The 19,450-nt window shown below is 39.0% G+C and overlaps 3 non-coding genes across 3 annotated transcripts; 2 read left to right on the top strand and 1 right to left on the bottom strand.

The window, feature by feature from the left end:
- Window positions 1-1,961: 1,961 nt before the first annotated feature.
- Trnay-gua (transfer RNA tyrosine (anticodon GUA)) lies at window positions 1,962-2,079 on the bottom strand. The gene is made up of 2 exons: window positions 2,043-2,079; window positions 1,962-1,997 (listed from the first exon to the last, which is right to left on the bottom strand). It is a non-coding gene; the product is annotated as a tRNA-Tyr (tRNA).
- A 303-nt stretch (window positions 2,080-2,382) lies between these two features.
- Window positions 2,383-2,500, top strand: Trnay-gua (transfer RNA tyrosine (anticodon GUA)). Its single transcript has 2 exons — window positions 2,383-2,419; window positions 2,465-2,500. It is a non-coding gene; the product is annotated as a tRNA-Tyr (tRNA).
- A 7,528-nt stretch (window positions 2,501-10,028) lies between these two features.
- On the top strand, window positions 10,029-10,151 carry Trnay-gua (transfer RNA tyrosine (anticodon GUA)). Its single transcript has 2 exons — window positions 10,029-10,065; window positions 10,116-10,151. It is a non-coding gene; the product is annotated as a tRNA-Tyr (tRNA).
- The last annotated feature ends 9,299 nt before the right edge of the window (window positions 10,152-19,450 follow it).

The following is a 19,450-nucleotide window of genomic DNA, read 5'->3' as shown; positions in this document are numbered from 1 at the left end:
CAAAATTGCTTCAGGAAATCCTCCCGGGATTTTTTTGGAAAATCTTGAAAGGTTTCTTTCAAATGTTCTAGTCAGCATTCCTTTAGGGATTACTGCTGGAGTTCCTTCAGAGATCTTTTCCAGGATTTCGTAAAGGATTCCTTTAGGGGTTCCTGCCAGGATTTCTCCAGAGATTCCAACTTGTATTCTTTCAAAGAATCCTGTGAATCTTGAGAATCTTTTAGGTATTCGTGGCAGGATTTCAACGGGGGTTCCTTCAAAGATTCTTCCCGTTTTTTGACATTCCTCCTGGGATTTCTTCAATTATTCTTTTAGGGAATCCTGCTGAGCTTCCAGCCGGGATTGCTTCCGTGATTTCTTTAAGGATCCTATCAGGGATTCTGTACGGGATTTCATTTATGACGTTCAGGGATTCCTTCCTAGCGTGAATTACAATAGCCATGATGTCATTTTCTTATTTTTCTTCAGTAGTTATCCTCTCTTATACTAATAATAGATGCATTGTATCTATACTGATCAGAATACAACGATAGTATAAAATTTGTGCTAAAATAGAGCTTAAAAAAAATCAGATGTCGGGGACCCACATTGAAAGTATTTTTTGGAACTAGGTACACCATAGACTTCCATGTTTTTTTAGTGAAATCATATTTGTTTTATTGGAACTTGACTTTGACTTTGACTTTGACGTGAATTACAATAGCCATGATGTCATTTTCTTATTTTTCTTCAGTAGTTATCCTCTCTTATACTAATAATAGATGCATTGTATCTATACTGATCAGAATACAACGATAGTATAAAATTTGTGCTAAAATAGAGCTTAAAAAAAATCAGATGTCGGGGACCCACATTGAAAGTATTTTTTGGAACTAGGTACACCATAGACTTCCATGTTTTTTTAGTGAAATCATATTTGTTTTATTGGAACTTGACTGTTGATAATATTTGTTCATGCAAACTAATAGTAAGACACTTTAGGCGTTAACGGGTTAAATCTTCTTCTTCTTGGCGTAACGTCCTCACTGGGACAAAGCCTGCTTCTCAGCTTAGTGTTCTATGAGCACTTCCACAGTTATTAACTGAGAGCTTCCTCTGCCAATGACCATTTTGCATGTGTATATCGTGTGGCAGGCACGAAGATACTCTATGCCCAAGGAAGTCAAGGAAATTTCCTTTACGAAAAGATCCTGGACCGACCGGGAATCGAACCCGTCACCGGGTTAAATAAAGGTTTCTTATTTGAGATACGTTGTCATTATTATATAGCTCACCGATAAAGCATAGTATGAACTTGGTAGTATGGGTTGAGAACGGCTTCTTTTGAATTGATGTCGTTTTAAAAATAGTCGTAAAATTTAACAAATGGTGAGAACATGAAGAAAGTTTGTAAGGTACTGAATGAAATATTCAGTTACTTTATCAGAAATCACGCAAAAAAATCCGTTCGTTTGAAATACGAACAATAAAAAAAAAGTTTGCAAATTGGCCAACTAGTTTTTAAAATATCGTGATCACCATAACGGCTTTAAAAAAAAAACGCAATTTCGAGATAAAGATAAATGTTTGCGCTTTCCCTTATCCTTATGGAGGGTGTGTGCTACAATGGGCTGTTGCTTTGGTTCTAGTGCTCCAATATTTATGAAATTTGGAATGTGTGTTGTCTAGCTAGTATACTTTCAGATTATGCCATAAAAAGGTTCGATTTTTTAATCCTCACAAGGTATGTAAACCTCTAAGTTATCATGACTGAAAATATTAGGCTCCCGTCGAACAAATAAAATATGCGTCATGACAATTAGGAATTTGTTAGTAAAAGAATGCAAAATTCTTATAGTAGATGTATTCCATCCAATAGATATTACAAAGCTGTGCAGGGCAATTCGTCTTTTTGCTGTGGGGAAAATTTAGGTACATTCAATATGTAATAAATCAATAAGCATTTTCATCCATAAAAAATATCCTTCGAACCGGATTTGAACCAGTGACCTATGGATAACTGCTCGAAATTACCACCCATTATTGGTAGTTGATCTTGGCTTCTACAGTCCACCGCTCTACCAACTGAGCTATCGAAGGTTGGTGATCGTTTGTTGACTGCAAAAGAAAAAAACAACATCGGGTTGAACAGGCCTTCAAGCGAAAATTCAAAGTGCAATGAAAAAAAACATCAACACAAATGCATAGGACAGCGCAATGGATCGCATAACTGAGCACAGCTTTAGGCTACCAGTCTATTTCGAGTTCCACCTTCATCACCTTTCACTTTTCAGTCTCCCTCCAAAGCCAACAGATTTATGAACCACTCCAAACAAGCTGTACAAACTGATTACACATGTGCGCCACAAGCTGGTGATAACATCAACATCGCCTCGCAACAAGCCTTCGATAGCTCAGTTGGTAGAGCGGTGGACTGTAGAAATGATCAACGCCTTCCTCACAAGAGGAACTCAAATGCGCAGTTATCCATAGGTCACTGGTTCAAATCCGGTTCGAAGGAGCAATATTTTACCAAAACTGATTCCACCAAAACAAACATTCCACTAAATAAATTCTCATGCCATTAATTTCAAAATGTGTATCCCAAGTTTCCCACAATTCCTTCCAAAAACGCCAAAAAATCCCAAAATCACGCCTTCCCAAATGCATTTTCAAATAAAAATACCAATCATCCGACGAAACGGCCAGATCGTGAGTCAACAACAATCTGTTGTGGGACTAGGAGAGGAAGCCTTCTTGAATTACACTTTCCCACGTTCTGAGCCCGACGCGCGCGCGGAGCGAACCCTTTCGACTTCTCGTCAGCGATGCGTTGTCGGGTTGACTTCCCCCACGTTGTAGCGTAGGTGCTCTCCTCAATGGCACCGTAATCCGTCGGACGTGCGTACAGCACACCGCACCACACATTTGTTTGAATTCGAAGAAAATTGAAATCCTCCGAAAAGGAAACATTGATAAACAAACCATAATTACATTACGCGAGGATGGTCCCTTGACATGGCTTTTTTATTTGGGTTTTTATCATCGCTCAGTATTATGCGATTGCTAATGGATGGAAGGAGCAACCCGAGCGGTTAAAAATGATTAAATAAGGAAATCTATTCATTGTTATTAACATACCTGGTTATATGGAGATTGTTTTTTTAAACGATTATACTTTGTATAACTTTATACACGTTCAAAACGACGGATGATTTTTTAACCAGCATTTGTTCGAATTCCTCCAGGGATTCATCCACTAGTTTATTAAGAAAAATCCTCAAAAAAAACCTTTACATATTCCTCGAGGAGTTTCTCCAGGAAACCTTTTTGCCTATTCGTCCAAAAATTCCTTGAAAAATTCTTCCAGGAATTTCTCTAGTTATTCCTCCAAGATTTCATCAATGAATTCCTCAAAAAAAAAAAATCATCAGGTTTTTTTTCAGAAATACCTCCCGGAATGCAAACAGGGATTCCTCAAGGAATTCTTCAGGTAGTCCTCCAGAAAATTCGTCCAGGAAGCCTAAATTATTTCTCCAAAAACACTTCGGGCATTTCTCCACGAAATCTTTCATTAATTTCCATCCATTCCATGGATTTCTACAGGATTTTTTTTCAGGATTTTTTTCTGGATTTTTTTTAGAAATTTCTCCATGTATTACTATAGGATTTTTTTCTTGAATTTCTTCAGGAATTTCTCAAGAAATTTCTCCTGGAATAGGTCCAGGAATTTCTCTAGTTATTCCTTCAGAAAAACCTCCAAAAATTTCTCCACGGATTTCTCCAGAAAAAAATTCTCCTGGAACTCATCCAGGAACTCTTCTGGGAATTCCTCGAGAAATTTCTCCAAGGATTCCTCCATGGATTTCGCCAGGAATTTCTCCAGAAGTATCTTCAGGAACTCCTGCAGGGATTCATCAATGAATTTCTTCAGATATTCCTCAAAAATCACTCCAGTAATTCTTTCAGAAATTCCTCGAGGAGTTCCTTCAATCATTTCCAGGCTTGGAAAGCGTCAATTTCAACACGATTCGTCACGTGATTTTTACAGAAATGCCTCTCTCAATGTCATTGAATCGGGAGACGATGACCAAAAGAGTCTAACAATATTCGCTCATTTGTTGGTCATGACGGAGCGTGACAAGGTTGTTAACATGGCAATTACCAGCACATAGATGGATTTTGTTATTGTTCAAATCCTTCAAATCATAAATACATGCCTCCTCTATCTATCAAATACAACGACTACCCTAAATTTGCTTGGGCCACGGGAAAATTTTAATTTCAAAACAATATGGAAGTTTTCGTCATGACGCTTGATTATTGCGAAATGACATGACGAAGAGCGCGAGTGCTCGTTTCATTTTGTGACGATGAAAAGGCCTACTTGTTCATCGTCATGGGATGGTCACGACCAATAACAGGACTGATTCATTTCTCCAAAAAGCCGCAAATATGTTTCCAGATATTTCTCAAATAATTTCTCCAGGAATTCCTCCAGAAATTCGTGCATATGTTTTTCAGGAATTTCTCCAGAAAAACCTCTAGGCAATTCAAGAGGAATTCTTCTAGGGGTTTCTCCTGAAATTCCTCCAGGAATGCCTCCATGGACTTATCCTGGGGACCCTCCAGCAATTAATTCTTCCAGGAATTTCTCCAGGAACTATTTCATGAAATCCTCCACGGATTCCTTCTGTTATCCCTCCAGGGGTTCAGCCTGTTATTCCTACACGGATTCTTTCCGAAATTACTCCAGGGATTACATCAGGGATTTCTCCAGGAATTTCATAGAGCTTTCTCCAACATTTCTTCCAAGGATTTTTTTATGGATACCTCCAGGGATTCCTCCTGGAGTTTCTCCACGAATTCTACAAGGAATTCCTCCACGGAATTCCTGCAAGAATTTTTCTCAAAATTCCTCCACGGATTCCTCCAGAGATTTCTCCATGAATTTTTGCAGGGATTCTTTCTCTTCAGGAGTTCTTCTAGAAACTCCTCCAAATGTCCATCCAGAAATTTCCTCAAGGATTCCTGCAAAAAATCCTCCAGGCATTCTTCCAGAAGTTCCTCCAGGAATTCATACACGGAAGCAATTCCTTCAGGGGTTCGTCAATGAACTCCTTCTGGAATTCCTCCGGCTCCTAAAATTCCTCCTGAATTTCATCCAGGGTATTCCTTAAATTATTTTCCAGCAATTCCTTTAGTAATTTCTCCTGAAAATTCTACAGATATTTCCGTAGACTCCTCCAGCAGTTTTTGAGAGCTTCCTTCAAGAATTATTTTAAGTACTCCTTTAGTAATGCCTCCAAGGATTCCTCCAGAAGGTACTCCTGAAATTCCTCCAGGGATTTCACTTTCACGAAGTGATAGAGTGATTCTCAAATGATCCACGGAATGCTATTTCGATGCACGAATTACACAAATGCTATATAAAATTCAATTGTGGTGTATAAGATGCCTGGATGATACAATGATCTCCAAGAATGCATAGAATTTTAAAAAGCTGTGTGATGTTTGTATGGTACATTATATACCTTCATGATCAAGATAGTGCATGCGTGGCAAATAATTGCAATTTGTTATATAGAATTAATGCTAAGCATGAGATTTGGAGATGTTGTAAACATATGTTGCTGCATAAATATCAAATTGCATGCGGCAATAAAGGTACATAATGTCACCGTGGTGTATAGGATCGTTAGATAACACTGAGATCATTTCGATGGTGCATGAAATGCTGATATGGAGCAAGGCATTCAAAAATAGTGCATGACGTCAGTATGATGCATATGAGTTGACATGGTGCATGAAATGCTATTTTGATGGGCGAAAACTCATATAATAATAATGGTGCATCAGATGCCTATATAATATAGTGAACGCCACGATTACGCTTGAAAAGCTTTAGTAGTGCATGAAATTTAACGATGGTGCATGATTTCGCAATTAGACACATATTTGATTCAAAGATGATGCGTGAGATGGTGCACGGAATGCAAAGAAGCTGCATGATGTCAGTATGGTGCATTAACTTCACCATGATTATGTTATACTCAACATGTTTCATATTAAGGTGCACTTGCAATTCGTACAATAGTGCAGGAAACTCAATGTGGCACAGAAATCAACATGGTCCAGATACGTGGAATGCTATTTTGTATGCGAAATGCCAAAATTGTGCATCAAATTCAAATGTGAACTACATCATTAATATTATGGTGCGTAAGATGCCTGTAGATGATATAGTGAATGCCAAAATGGTGCATGGAAAGCTGTAAATAAGGCCATGCTAGTGTGCTGCATTAGTTGCTACCGTTATTCAAAGATTATCAACATGTTGCATGGTTAGGTGCACGAATTGCAAAAATGGTGCATAGCTTGCACAGATCGAAAAAAGAATGTAAAATTGTGTGACATATGATGCACATGATTGGAGCGTGGGATATCACAGAAGTTTACATGACATATCATGTAAATGTCATAAAATATCATGTAAACTTACATTATATGTCATGTAATTCAGCATGACTCTGAGTGTTAACATGACATATAACGCAAATTTACATGATATATCATGTAAACCATAATAACAGTAAGTTTACATGATTAAAATGAAGTTTACATGACGTGTAAATCTCATTATTTTTATCTGTGTGGTGCATATAATATGTATGGAAAAAAAGTATTTCAAGTGATGCTCACAACATAATTGTGCATCAGATGCCTTGATGATATAATAAACGCTAAAATGGTGCTTGGAAAGCTTTGATGGTGCATGAAATTTCATGATGGTGCATTTCAGTATGATACATTAGATTCCTAGTTGATTAAAATACAGTGCATGAGATCAACATAAGGCGTGGATACCTAGATGATTTTGTGGACGCTTTGAAGAAGGTACATGATGTTAGTGTGTTGTATTAGTTGTCACCGTTATTCAGAGATACTCGACATTTTGTATGGCTAGGTGCACGAATTGCAAAAATGTTGCTTGGAATTCGAAGTGACCATGGTTCACGTACCTGGAATACAGTTTTGGAATACGAAATACCAAAATAGTACATGTTATTCAAATATGGTGCTGACATCACTAATTAGTTTAAAGATGGTCCGTGAGATCAGCATGGATGCCTAGATGATTCTGAGAACATCATGGTTGTGCATGGGATTCTAAGAAATTGTATATGTGCATTAGTTGCCACCATGATTCAGTGATTTTCAACATTGCGTGGTTAGATTCAAGGTGCAAGAACTGCAAATATGGTGCATAGAATTTAATGTGGTATGGAAGCCAGCATAGATCAGGTACATGGAATACAATTTGGTGGACAATATGCCAAAATGGAGCCTGAAAAATTCAGGTCTTAATTAAATGCTTAGATGATACATGAGATGTTAAGATGGTGCATGGAACTTGAAGAAGCTGCATGATGTCAGTATACTGCATTTGATGGCAATATAATTCAATTATTCTTAATATGGTGCATGAGATGATATTAACTCTCGAGGAGTCGCATATTTTCACGTTCGCACCATATTTTTTGGTTCGCTATTGCTTTCTTGTGCATGGGACAGATTATCCCTTCCTTCCATTCCTCCGGTAGCTGTTCGGTTTCCCAGATCTTAACTACTAACCGGTGCAAACCCCTCCCCCTCCCCCCGCGTGAAGCTAATTTAAGGCTAATTTAAGGCGTCGAAAGGGGTTTCAGAGACATTTCAAATTAATTATGATGATTTCAAGGGCCTTTCAATGGGATTACGTAGGTTTCAGGTTTCCAGGCATTTCAGGCCAGGTCCGTATCAAGGGGGTTTTAAGAACACCTAAATGAAAATGCATCTCATGCATCGCTTCAAAAGATATTGTGATAGGGTCTTTGAAAATCCTCTGAAACTCCCTCAAATTACTCCGAAATTCTCTAAAACCCCCTTGACCCCATGTAATGCACCCGAGTCCCTCTGAAACCCCCGAAAACTCCTGCGTAACGCCTTCGAAACCCGCCGTAAATTCTCTGAAACTTCTTGAATTGCCTCTGAAATTCCCCTAAAACCTGCTCGGACCGTATATAACGTACCTGATACCCTCCGAAACCCACAAAATCGCCTCCGAAATGCCTTTGAATCCCACCAAAAATGCTTTGAAACTTCCTGAAATGCCTTCAAAATCTCCCTTGAATCCCTCAGACCCCAGTAACACACCTGAGACCCTCCGAAACCCTCTAAAACCTCATTCGGACCCCATGTTATGCACGAGACTCTCGAAAAACCCCGAAAACGTAGGTACCTGTTACACCCAAGGAATTGGCATCTCTATCCCACCAATGCAATGTTTTCGTAGCTAGCATAACAGCGGCTCAAGCGTAAGGCTCAAGCTGACAACCCATCTTTCAACACAGCAGCATAATTTTAATGCGGGGTAAGAAAACAAGAAGACCATAACAATCCCCTGGTTACACCTCCAAAGCCCGAAGAAAATCCTCTGAAACTCTCTGCAATGCTTTCAAAAACCCCCTCCCCCCTCCTCCCTCCATGAGATCTTCTGGTACCCCACTGAAACCCCTTGGGATCCCCTGAAACGTACCTTTGGCCGCCGTTGCAATAGTTACCATCATTATTAAATTTTCTTGTGCACAATATTGGTTCTAATAAGCTTTCTCTCTTTTTATGCAGGGCATAAAAAAGGTATATACATAAAAAGTGCATAAAAATAACATGCATAAAAAAAGGTTTTAGTGTACAAGAAGGGCATCGATTGGTGGGTGCGTATAACAGAAGAATAACACTTATGGATTCAGCGTACAAAATTTTGTCCAGAATTCTGTTTGTTAAGTTAAAAGTAGCATCTTGGTATAAGAACCACTTCAGGTGATCTTTAAGATCTTGGAATGCCATGTTTGAGTGAATCATAAGTAATACTCATTGAGTATAAGAGTGCCCCAGTCAAACCCTAAAACAATTTCTGATTAATCATCACCAACAAGTCGGGTCACCAATATCCGCTTGAATCCCGCACAGCACAGTGCTCATATTTCTCGAAGCGCCAACAACGATGCATGTTATAAAACAAACATCGCACAATGCGCGGGATCTCGAGGAGCAAGCGAACCATCACCGGCAGCCACGTGGCGACGAACCGTACATAACAGGTTTCCTTCTTTTCTAATTGCACTTTTATTTCGGATCTGGATCTGGATTGCTGGGCGGGGGAGTAGCAGCGGATCCTCACTTCTTGGTTTCAATCGATGCGCCTTGCTGGGACGAAATATGACTGATGAGTGACGGTGGACGTGTGCCGTGGCGTACGCTCACCATAAATTGTTATCAAGATTATAATTGTTGTCGGTCTCGGGAAGTGCACTTTTCAGCTCTGCGATGTAGATAACCGCTCGGCTGATGCTACTGGGAGAAGTGCAAATACTCGGTGACTTGTTTTAAACAATTTCGAACACACGCTTATGGGATTATGTGTTCTTGATGTTTCAAATGGAGATCATAATTCGTTACAAAATTTAGAAATGAAATTTAATTTTAACGAGACCTGAGTGTGGAACCAATCCTTACTTACTTCCCCCACCGTATCATCTGCCTAATGAGCTACATGTTATCACCTGAAAGTTATCACCAATTGAATTCATCATTGGATCGACTTGTTTTGATTTGAAACTCAAGGTTGGCCGCAATCAGCTGTGGGAGATACAAGTGAAAGCCTTGATGTGGAAGGTGGTAGTAAATCGAATGAAAATAAGTAACACTGCGTCTTAAAATAGACTCCATGGCTCTGTTCGGCATTATGCAATGCTGTTTCGCATTGGTTTACATTCATTGCACCAGGGTTGGTGGTTTGGTTTCACAGTTGCTGCCGGTGGGGTGTAGATTGGACTTGATGAAGTATAAGTGCTATGGCATGCCGCATTTTAACGGCCGATTGTACATTGACATTCAATAAGATTCCTTCATAACACCGTAGCAAATCTTTCAAAAACATTTAACTATTTACAATTGCTGAAACATAAAACTGATTCAAAGACTTTTAAGTGATTGACTACCACCAACCTTCGATAGCTCAGTTGGTAGAGCGGTGGACTGTAGAGTAAGAGATTGGGTGGACGAATCCGCCTGGGATCATTTCGGGAGCAGTTATCCATAGGTCACTGGTTCAAATCCGGTTCGAAGGATATTTTTTATAGCGTGGGTGAGGCTTATAAAAGCTGTCGTTTTACACCAATTTTATGAACGTTGTCAGTAGCGCTGTTAATTACCTTCATTATAGGTTAGAATAGAAGCAATAACCACAAAAGTATAAAATTGGTGATATAGTACAGTTAGTAGAGGAAGGGAAGGTCGCCTGATTTCGTGGTAGTTCACCATTCACTGTGTATCAGAAGATTCCTTCTTATTTGTTTGAAAATGTTAAAAAATACCTAGCAAAGTTAAATCACTTCGTTTATATTCATTTTAAGTACCGTCAAATAAGGTTACATGCAACACTTTTCGACTTTGAAGCAATATCATTGAAAATCTAAATATTTCAAACATACTGTAAAGCATCGTGTACACTAATTATCACGAGTAGAATACTATTTAGAACTTCATTTACCATAATACGTTGCCACCTCGACAGGAGGTGTGAAATACATGCTTGTTGCAAGTTACCCCATCTGTGGGGTAACTTGCAACACATGACATGAAGCTAAGTTCTCTACCATTAAACTGCACTAACATTCTAGTTCTTGGTCATATTTATTATAAGTTTTTGATGTAATGCATGAAAAATGCTTTGAAAAGATGTACACTAACCAATTGAAATATGATTTTTCATTAAAGGGTTGGTAGTCATTACAAACGAGAGTATATCGTTTCACAGCAGGTTTACGTCTCTCAAATATAATATACTTATGGATCTCATGACTCACTACTAGCTACAAAATGTCAACAATGCTTAATGTATTTTGTTGGAAAGGTAAAGTGAGACATCCTTAGGTAATTTTCAGTATAAAGTGGTGCTATTTCATCTAAAATATGTAACATGATTTATACACCCATTCAACCATTTACAAAGTTTAAAGCCGTCAATTTGGGCATTCTATTGAAATAATTTTCTCCATCTAGGTTCAGCATAGATGTTGATGATTGTTTTAGACCGTTTATAAACTGAGTTAAACTTTCATGAATCAAGATTCAAAATATGGAAGTATTAAACAATGTTTGAAAGTCACGTGCAAAAAAATGGTAAAATTGAGTTGACACATGAAAATGAACACGTCACGTAATTAATAAATACTTCATTTCGATTATTTTTATCCGAAATATCGTGAAATATTTTCAATTATAGAAAGTATTATTAATTTTAACTATTGCAAGTTACCCCATAGTGATTGTCAAATATGATTATGATTTTTTACATCACTTAGTCGATAAGCTTATCAAACTTTAATCGTTCAGCTAAGCTTACTATTAGGTAAAGCACGCTTTCCATATTTGTTTTTGTGGCATTAAATGAGCAAATCGTTTTAACAGTGTAGCTGAACAATAAACAAAGAAACAAAGCTGATTTTTCACTAAAACGATCTTTGCTACACATAATATTGTTAACCGAAATGGCGGAGCATTCTAGCTATCATTATTATGAAAAAAATAGTTGTCAAAAATGTATGTCATCGTGTTGCAAGTTACACCGCTGTTGCAAGTAACCCCATTTGACGGTAATAACTTGCAAGATTTATTCAGAAAAACGAATGTTCAAATTTTTTTTTAATTTTTATATGGGACAACATGGGACACAGTGAATGGAAATCATTGATTTTTGGGGTATCCATTTACCGTGCCCATTTGTTTCAATTAAAAAATAAGTGGAATCGTACTTTCTTGATTAACTTGCTTCGACAATGAAAAGTACATACCTGATAGGTGAATTTAATTGCTTCTTGGTGAAATAATATCGTTACTGTATTTAATCACATAAACGCAGTTTTGTTTTTTTTTGTACTACAAATGCAGTGAACGAGCAAAATATTGCTTCATGTAAACACAATTTAAAGTCAAAATGGTACTGTAATAAGGTTCTAATATAGCTTTTTTGTTTAGCGATAGACAGCTTGCTACTGTGCCGTTGCAAGTATGTGTTTGCACCCACGAGGCGTTTAAAGTGGAGAGAAAAGAGAGGGGGTCCCAGGAGATTTCATGGGGGTACCATGAGATCTCGGCGAAGTTCCAGAGGGCCTCAAGGGCGTTTCAGGGGGTTTCAGGAGCGTTCCAGGAGATACCGGTAAGTATCAGGATATCCAGAGGGTATGAGAGGCGCTTCAGGGGTCTCAGGGTCGTTTTAGGGGATGTTCAGATGCAAGAGCAGAGATGGCAGTTAATACCGAAAATATGCACAGTATAGTTAATTTTTTTTTTAAATCGCTCATTCTTGCACTTGAATAACATGTCATCCCTGGTCTCTGAGGTATTACAGGGGGATATGCACATCAGAAAGATTCCAGGGAGCCTCAGTTCAGTGGGTCTTAGGGGCGTTTTAGGGGGTCCAGCAGGTGTGAGGAGCTTTAAAGGGGGTACTTGGCATGCGTGTAACTGAAGCACACCACATTTGCCCCCCCCCCCTTCTTCAAAGTCGTGCACGCTGCCTGCAGTGCAAGACAGGGACGCACGGCACTGGAGCTAAGGAGCCAAATGTGCTGTATTTACGCGCATAGTATCCGGGGGTCTCAGGGCGTTTAAGGGGTCTCAGCGGATTTCAGGAAAGCTCCAGAGCTCTCAAGAGCGGTTCAGAGATTCTCAGAGGCGTTTCTGGGGGTTTCAGAGTAGTTCCAGGAAGCCTCAGGGGAGTTTCAGAGGGTCTCAAGGCTTTCGGAGGGGTTCCAAAGGGTGTCAAGGGGCTTCGAGCGGGTTCTAGGAGCGTTTCAAGGGAACCCAGAGGTTTCCATGGGAGTTCCAGAGGCTTTCAGAGGTGTTTTAGGGGGCCTCAGGAGCATTCAAGGATTTCTGTAGGGGTCTAATGGGTGTCTGATGGGGTCTCAGGGGGTTTCAGGAGCATTTTGGGAGCCTTAGAGGACTCCGAGTATGCTTCAGGGCGTCTCAAGGGCGCTTCAGGGTTTGTTTAGGGGGTTTCAGTTACAGTCTAGGAGCTCCCTTAATCCCTTTGAAACGTCCTTCCCCTGATAGATTGATAGATGTCTTTATTAAAGAGATTTTCAGCCCGAGTCGACATCTGATGAGTAGAACTCAAAAATACATTTCCTACGCCATTTTCGAAAATCAAGATAATGGCCACGGAATGGTAGTTTGAGCTATGGATACCATGTACGGGTATCTATTGATTAGTAACCCTTCAGTAGATGGAATAATGGAGGATAGTGTAGAGCGTATGGTGAAGGATTAAAGTAGAGGGTACGGTAGAAGGTAGGGTGTAGGATATGGTACAGGTTATGGTAGAGGATGGGGCAAACGGTAGAGTAGTAGGATAGAGGTTTGGGATAGAGGGCGCAGAGAATACGGTTAGGTGGACGGTAAAACGGTAAGGATTAGCTAAGACGAGATTTTCTCGAGCTACCATCAAAAATTCTTTCCGGGATTTCTTCAGACATTCCTCTCGAGAATATTCTTAGGATTCCTCCCGGCATTCTTTCAGATGTTCCTTATGGAATTACTGTAGGGATTGCTTCTGAGATCTCTCCAGGAACACGGATAAAATCCATTCCAGATTCAGCAGTTTGTTGGGAGTTGATTGACTAAAAAGTAAACGCGCAAAAAGTAAACAGTGCCTAGTTCGCGTTTTCGTTGTGCTATCCGCCGTAGTTCCGAGTTTATATACGCAGGGTGAAGCGAAGTGGGAATCGCGCGCTCTAATTTTCGGTAATTCTCTCTATTTTTCCGGTTTATCCTTCGTTCGACGACTTCGGAGACTCAGCAAGTGGTGTGAACTAGTAAACAATCGATATAGATTAGAGGGCATCCTTAGCCTGTTGGATGTAGCAGCCAAAGACAAAAAATAGTAAAACAGCTAAATATGATTACCCGGTGAGTTCGATGATTGTTGTTCTCTTTTATATATGAACATGACATATCTTCACTAACAAGAGGCCAACTAAAAAGTGCTGCTTGCTCATAGAAAAAAAAGGATGATGGGATAGGTCCCAAAATCATAGTAATGGGCTCTGATATCACGTATTTTATTTTCTTATGTTTTTGGCTTGCATCGTTTTATTAATCTAATTAAAATCATTTGGGACCGACGACGACAGAATCATAAAAGTGACCATAATTTTATGAATTTGATTGAGATGCATTGAGATCCGACGACGACGGAATCATAAAAGTGTTTTTTGGTTCCATGAATTCTATGCATGGCTCCATCTCACTCAACCATGATTTAATGAATCTGGTGGTAAAGCATCAGGATCTGCATCCAGGTTTATGAAAATTATTCTTGGCTTCATGAATGCTTCTCATGATCCCAGCTTTTTTAACCATGGCTTCGTGATTATATTTTCCATTTTTGGTCGTCGAAAGCCAAAACAATAACGGGTGCATAGCGTTATGGTGAAATCAATCATAAAATTTAATCATGGTGTACATTTATAACATAAAATCATAAAAATATCGGAAAACTATGAGTCATATATGGTCTTGGGAATGGATTTTTTTCCGTGAATTGCTTTAAAAAATCCTTAAAAGTTTAGTAATTCTATTCGGCATTCCTTCAGGGATTGAACTCCTTCAAATTGATTGATTGATTCGTCTCTCCTCTCCTTCAAAGATTATTTCCGGAATTTCTGCTGTTATTCCATTAGGGATACCTACCAAAAAGGAATATGAAAGAATATACAGAAGATGGACAAAATGATCGGGAGAGGCAAATTTTTTCCATCTCAAAAAAATTTGAAAAAGCTGTAACTTTTCGAAAAGTGCATCAAATATTCTAAAATTTTCACTGTAAGTTGATAAACTAGTTGTGTATCAGTGGACAAAATTTGGAAAAGATGCACGAAGTTATAGAGGTTCTGGAAAAAGGTATAATTATCCGATAGCCAAATTTGAGCTGTTATATCTCCGGATTCAATAAACCGAGTGCAATGAAATTATATCCATTTATTCTTGCAGTGGTCCCTTCAAAGATTCATCTCTTTTTTCACATTCCTCAAGGGATTTTTTCAATTATTCTTCCAGGGAGTCCTGCCAAGCTTCCAGTCGCAATTTGTTCCGTGCTTTCTTTTGTGTCTTTCAAAGATTTCTACAGGAGAATTTCCTCCAGTGTGAATTATAGTTAATGATAGTGGGGGTATAAGAAACAGAGAGAAATATGCTTTGTGATGCACGTAGACATCTTTATTAAACCATGACGTCATCTGACAGTCATTTTCTTATTCTTCTTGAGTAGTTATCCTCTCTTTCACTAAATATAGGTGCATTATATGGATCAGAATACAACTATAGTATAAAAGTTGTACTAAAACAGAGCTAGAAAAAAATATCGGATGTTGAGGATCCACATAGAAGATTTTTTTTCGAAACTACACCATAGACTTCCAATTTAATGAGATTTTGTTTATCTTATTGGAACTTGACTATTGATAACACATTTTTATGAAGATTACAATTATGAGCAGAGATGCCAGATTATTTTTTCAAAAATCGGTATCAATACAGATTTTTTCTGTATCGCCTTATTTGAGTATACAGTAGACACCGAGAGTCCTAGATTTCAATAGAAACTTATAAAATTGCAATACTTTTTGACGGTTTTTAATTTTTATTAATATTCATTTCTCTAAAACAATTTTAAAAATGTACACATTTTCATAAATTCTTCTAAGTTTAAACAAAAAAAAAATAAAATTTTTATCAAATTTATTGAAAATAACTTCAATTTTTGAACATTTTATGCTTTTTGGAGAAATCTGTATCAAATTTTCAAAATCTGTATTTTTTCTGTACTCTGTATCTTGTCTGTATGGTAGGTCAAAAATCTGTATAATACAGAAAAATCTGTAAATCTGGCATCTCTGATTGTGAGACACCTTAGATGTTAACGGGTTAAAGGTAAATAAGTTCAACAATTAAATAAAATGAAAATGTCCCATTGGGGCGAAATTGATCACCATACAATTGAACACCGGTAAGAATAGAAAATTACCTTCTTCACTAAATATTGATCTCCTGAACATGAATAACGCGTCCAAACTCTTACAACTAATGAATTGGCTGTTAAATGGCAAATTTAAATTTTTAAATTGATCATTGAACGCCTGAAGGTATGCAGTTTTCTTTTAATTAAACAAGTTCTACCGCATTAAATCACCTTTTCAACTAAATTGAGACTGTTGAAACTGATTCATTTCCAGAATAGTTACATCTCATCACAATAAAGGTTCCATGGAAATGTAAACAAATGTAATGTAATTGATTGTTAAGTACCAACGGTTGCGGCTGTGTAAGAAACACATTGAAAACCCGTTTGAAAAAGTAATAATGGAGCGTCCATAAATGACGTAGCTTTTAAGGGGGAGGTGGAGTCTGGGATAGTGTGACAAGCCACGTATTAGGTGTGGGAAAATATGCTACGAAGGGGGAGGGAGGAGTAAAAAGTCGGCCAAAAAATCCTACGTTATTTATGGACGCTCCCTAATATGCTAACTTTTTCTAAGAACTGAAAAGTTCATACTTGGCTGGTTAATGGTGGCAGTGGCTGAGTACAATGACAGCTGAAACAAGTGTGAAAGTGGCGCGAAACAGACTGCACCTCATTTCTGCGAGCCGGATCGATTTCCAAAAAATCAGCCCACGGCTTGAACGAAGTGGCCAAATTGTCGGAACATAAGTTGACAAAGGTGCCTATGCTGCAGGCCCTTAACGACAATACGGGACTTTGTTAATTCCTAAGAAGAAGGCACAATAAATGTGTTCGAAACGTCGGATGAAAACATAAGAATCCGTTTTGAATTACCACAGACTGAAAGCCATTACCCCGAATCAACACATCACAGCCGTATCTATAATAAAAGATTAGCTCTATATCTAATGGGGAGAAAACAAACAGAAAGTTCGAAGTGTACATTGAGTATTGAAAGCTACTCCCTGAATCAGGCCTCATTATTTAGTTCCCTGTGCAATTTAACGGTTCTAGTCAGTAACGGAGTGGCAACTACGAATTTTACCGTCAGCTCATGCTCATGGTTACAAAAAGTTCGTAAGCGCATCAGATTCTATGCGTGAAATAATCATTGATTGCAAATCATCAAAATAATCCAGACAAAGTATGTAAAAGAATAAAAAAAAAAATCAAGCATCTTAAATGATGCAGGTGTCCTGCGCAGAGTCAATCAATTCTCACCAAACCGGTAAAGGGAGAACCAGTTTCCGGCTCACACGTATCTTATTCTTATCCCTGGGGAGCATCGTCAACAGTCCTCTCGGTTGTACCATCACCGCTAGTAGTAGTAGTAGTTGTAATCACACCAATCACGCATCGACGAACTGAACACTTGGTTTTTTATGAATGAAACCCCCGCTCAAACCGCTTGAGACCCACCGCCCTCTCTGTCGCACGGCGCGGAGGACCCCCAAAACTGGATCCGCGTTGTCAAATCCTGGGAAAAAGCGTCCTTTCCCATCAGAGTTCGATTCTGCCCGGGGGCTAAGGAAACGACGAAGAAATTCAAACTAATTGCCCACTTCGGGTTGGGCCGATAACGCTGCGTCCCCACCTCTGGGGAGGGCGGCTCCGTTTGCCGCGTGGACCTGGACACCCCCTCTACTGCTCGGGCATCATTACTGGTTGCGTTGGATATAATTATTAGGTCTGATTTGATGAAGATACCCAGGCTCTGTATAGCAGCAGGCTCCACTCGGCTCTGATAATCAGAAAATGTGAGCGCGGGGAAAGGGTAATTATTTGCACTTTATCACAGAGTGGGAAAGGGGGTCTTACGAAACTGGTGCAGATGGCAGTGAAGAAGTGGGAAGTTCTTCCTGTGTGTTTATAAGGTACGCGTGAGTTGAGTCCAGCTGTGGAGCATATATTTATGCTCCGATATGGCGACATCCAACTGATAAAATGCAAAAAAGGAAGAGCGTAGAGCAAGAGCAGATATCTGCACTGATGACAACAGTAGACCAAAATATAACAACCGAGGGATCGAGCAATGCAATTTTTAATACCTATGTGTTGTTTAACACAATTTCACGTGCTATTGAAAGCTTGATGAAAAAATATGTACCCAATATTTTACTACACTGGAACCTCAATTTATATTTGGGAGGTACTTGGAGTACTGATTAGAACTAGAGATGGGAAAACTGATTCAATTTTGAGAGTGAATCGCTACCGATTCACTCTCAAAAAAGAGTCGACTCTTTTGATCGATTCAGTAACTCATTTCCGGGATTTGAAGAAAATGTCAATTTTCGATGTGAGCCAACTTCTTTTCGTACAAAATTCACTTGCATGGTATGTATATTGACGATTTACACAAACGTCTGAGTATAACGTAGTGAAATACAGGATTCGCAGGTTTTCGTTAATTTCTCCGAAGAATCGAATCGCTGATGTGAGCCGGCCATATAATATAAGTATGGAAACAAAATTAATTGTCAAAGATTGCAATGTTTTGCGTCGAATCATCATGAAGTGCGTAGTCATACTAACTCTTTTCGCAATCGTAATGAACATCAGCGAATCGTGACTCTTTTGAAAAGAGTCATGGCTCACTCACTCGGTTTCGCGAATCGATTCTTTGAGTCGATTCGCGAGTGAGTTACCCATCTCTAATTAGAACTAAGGTCAAGGTTGGTTAATGGGAAAGAAGCAGCGAGTGCAGTTAAGGGGAGTTTACGGCGTGTTCAGAGATGAGAGGGGATTAGGTCGGTACAATTTGTGGTTTCCCAAAACTTTCTGGTGGATAAATTATCGGATCTTCATGCACAGTTCGTGTGTTTGAATGAAATTTTTCAAATTCATGCTTGTACAGCCTCATGCAACTATGTGCTGTCAAGTTCAACATTTGTTTGAGAATCTCTAAGAACTTCTTGAGAGGTCATCGGATCTACAAGTGAGCTTAGTATGGAACATCTCTTGATGCTTTCGTAAACTGCCTGAAACGCTTTAAAACGTGTCTGAAATCACCCTGACGCTGGGAGAAGTAGTGTTATAAAATGTGTTATCAAAAAGTGTAGGCCCCTTGAAGCCCCCTTACAACCCCCTATCATGCACCTGAGACTTGACGAAACTCACAAAAAACGCTTCTTTAAGCCCGCTAAAAATCCCTTGAATCTTGCTGAAACGCCACCGAAAAGCTTCCTGAAACCCCCTGGTCCCCTGAGATCCTCCGAATTCCCCGAAAACGTTTCTGTAGCAACTTCGAAACCCGCTAAAAATATCTTGAACCTTGTTGACACTCCCAGAAACCCCTTCGGATCCCCTGTAACGCACCTAAGACCCTTCGAAACCTCCGAAGATGCCCCTGAAGCCACTGTA

This window comes from Aedes albopictus, chromosome 2 (assembly GCF_035046485.1).
Source record: "Aedes albopictus strain Foshan chromosome 2, AalbF5, whole genome shotgun sequence".
Lineage (NCBI taxonomy): Eukaryota > Metazoa > Arthropoda > Insecta > Diptera > Culicidae > Aedes > Aedes albopictus.
Note: the sequence above shows the minus strand (reverse complement) of the source record. Positions and strands in the feature narration are given on the sequence as shown.